The sequence below is a fragment of the Trichosurus vulpecula genome, chromosome 1 (assembly GCF_011100635.1).
Source record: "Trichosurus vulpecula isolate mTriVul1 chromosome 1, mTriVul1.pri, whole genome shotgun sequence".
Lineage (NCBI taxonomy): Eukaryota > Metazoa > Chordata > Mammalia > Diprotodontia > Phalangeridae > Trichosurus > Trichosurus vulpecula.
This window is the reverse complement of record NC_050573.1, coordinates 133,207,218-133,210,397: the sequence shown is the minus strand read 5'-3', so window position 1 is coordinate 133,210,397 and position 3,180 is coordinate 133,207,218. Positions and strand designations below refer to the sequence as shown.

The 3,180-nt window shown below is 39.2% G+C and overlaps 1 pseudogene; it reads right to left on the bottom strand.

The window, feature by feature from the left end:
• Positions 1–2,109: 2,109 nt before the first annotated feature.
• Positions 2,110–2,659, bottom strand: LOC118834736 (annotated as a pseudogene).
• Positions 2,660–3,180: the final 521 nt, after the last annotated feature.

The following is a 3,180-nucleotide window of genomic DNA, read 5'->3' as shown; positions in this document are numbered from 1 at the left end:
GTTTGCGACTTTCAGTACTATACATTTCTGTGGGGATTATCTGCCCATCAGACAAAGTTGCAGGGCAAATAGTGTTGGTTGTGGAGATAAAGGTGGAAACATTCTCCATACTGATCTCTATCCCGCCCAACTTCAACTCATGTTTATGGCTGTATAGAACAACTGGAATCAAGACTAGGGGTCTGGGAGGAGAACATTTGAATTTAGTGTCCTGGGTTGTGTTTCCCATTCTCAGGGAAGGTAGTCATGGTTTGACTTTCCTGATACAAGCTGTAACAACATTACTAGGAGCTGCTGTGGAGGTGCTAGAGCAACAAGAAGACTAACAATACTAGCACACAGAAGGGCTGCTAGCACAGGTTCTTTGAGCTGCTTTTCTAAGAAAAGCAACTTTAAGGGGTTTACAATCTTATTTTAATTAAACATACATATATCATCTACTTAGTTCAGGGAAAAGCGTCAATACCCTGAAATTCAGAGAAAATACGAATGGAAATTACAAACAGAGAATATATGAACAGATCAAATAATACAAATCAACAGACAGGCTTCTAGCTGTCTGACAAAATCTATACATACGTAGTTACCAGAGAGAGAGGCACCAACATCTGGGTTTTCAAACCTGGGGGCTCCTTAATGGCTATGCAGAGTCTCCACACCGACACTCTTCCAGTGAGTGAGCCCTCAAAGCAAAACCTCTCCTCCTGCAGTTCTGAGAGTTCTACCTTAATGGCTACCCTCAGAGTATATATATACCCTTTTTCAGAGCTGGAAGGCTTCATACCACTCATGACCTACTTAGCAAAGGGGTGTGGGACTTCTTACAAATAAAGGCAAGAGTCAATCGAAGGCACTTGATTGCCTTAATGCAGAGAAGCAGTCCAAAAGAAAACAAAATAAAAAGTCCCACTTAGCTTGCCGTTACACAAGCTGTCTCTTCTATCTCCCTCAGGATGCCTTGGTAGCCTAACTTTCCTGCCCAATAAGTGTCAGTAACTGAAAATGTCTGGCCCATCCATCTTGGATGATGGTTGTAGGGAGCTGGAGTAAAAGTAGAACTTATGGCTTGAGGTAAACTACTATTGTCAAGGCAGGGATTTAGGCTATTTCCAATGGGATCTAAGAGGAGGTGATTTTCAAGGTAGCGATAGTGGTTAGATTTTCCTGAAATAAGCCACCAGAAAATTATTGTGGGCTCTCATTACTTGCTTGGAAAATTATAACTTCCTAATGGTTCTTTCAGCCTCTACTCCTTTCCCCTTCCAACCCATTCTTTATGTTCCAACAATATTTGTCTTCCATTTTTTATTTTCACTAGCTTCATTTGAAAACTTTTATCATTTCCTTCAGTTATTTTTAGAAGAAAAAATTGCTCTAAGGAGGGTCCAGAGGCTTCACTACGTTATCAAAGAAGTTCAAAACACACACACACACACACACACACACACACACACACACACACACACGTTCAAACTTCAATTATGTGAATGATCTTCTTTGGTGACCTTATTGATATCCAAATTTTCAATGATCATGTATATGAATATGATTGCTAAATGCACATATCTGGCCCTAACTTCACTGCTGAGCTCTTATCATTTACCCATAGGTAACTCTGAGACATCTTGAAATAGATATCCAGTGGGCATATCAAACTCAATATGTCTAAAATAAAATACTTTACAACCATTTCATTTAGAATTCTTATTATCTTCTGAATTCCTGTTCACCTTGATAACTTTTAATAAAGTTAAAATTCCAATGGGGTTTGCCTCAAATCTTATTGCTTCACCCATAGTAACCCTTTCATTTTTGTTTTAATTTTAGGTGGTAAATTCATTGGACATTTTGTCATGACTTTTACTGGAGACTGAGAGGAGAGTAGCCAGTAGAAAAAAGTAAAACAAATTTTCTCTTAAATAATTTTCTCTTTAAAAAGAAGGGGGAGGTGAGATGCTGTTATCTATCACCAGTGCGGGGAAGGGGAATCAAATGGGGGACAGCATTCAAAGCCCATGAATCAAGCAAGAGCCAAAACCATGTTCTACCCCTAAAGTAGATTTTCGTTTTCCCCTCTTTCTTTTTTAAATCTCCCCCAATCATCACTTTTTAATCTTCCCCACACTGGGCTTCATCTTCATCCCCAGACTTTTCCAGGCAGGGCTAGCAGACTTTTTCTTTTCTGGGGGAATATTCAGCTCCTTGTTCTTTTCTTTGGGATAGGGAACCTTTTCCTTTGATACCTTTGATGCTGGAGGACCACCCTCTTTTCCTTTGCCTTTCCCTGGACTTGGTGTCACTGTAGCCTTTAGCCTAGCTTTGGGCATTTTCTTTTCTTTCCTTTCAGGCTTGGATTTCTTCATAATCTTTTTGTTTTTCTTTTTTCAATGTCCATAATCACTATCCTAATCATTTTCCATTAGGAACTCTTCATCACTCCCTGATTCTTTTTCCTGGAATGGTGCCTCTTCTTCCTCTTCATGTTCTTCACTGCCTACATCTTACATCTCTCTCTGCTTTGGATGCTGCCTGACTGTTGAACATTTTTGCCATCTTCCTTTTCATCTTTAATATATTCTTGTTAGTGTGAATAATCCATGGTCTTCACATCTTTTTCCTTGGAGTCACCACTATCTTCTGTTAATTTTCCCCAGACCATCTCTTATATTTTTTTAAATTATTATTTATTTATATAATATTTTTAGTTTTCAGCATTGATTTCCACAAGAGTTTGATGTACCAATTTTCTCCCCATTTCTATCCTACTCCCACTCCAAGATGGCATAAATTCTGATTGTCCTGTTCCCCAGTCAGCCCTCCCTTCTGTGACCCCACTTCCGCCCTTCCCCTTTCCCCTTACTTTCTTGTAGGGCAAGACAGATTTCTATGTCCAATTGCTTGTATATCTTATTTCCTAGTTGCATGTAAAAAATTTTTTGAACATCTGCTTTTAAAACTTTGAGCTCCAAATTCTCTCCCTGCTTCACTCCCCACCCATCCTCCCTAAGAAAGAAAGCAATTCACATAGGCCACATTTGTATCCTTATGCAAAACCCTTCCACAATACTCATGTTGTGAAAGACTAACTAGATTTGCTCCTTCCTATCCTATCCCCCTTTATTCAGTTTTCTCCCTTGACTATGTCCCTTTGTGAAAGTGTTTGCTCTTGTTTACCTCCTC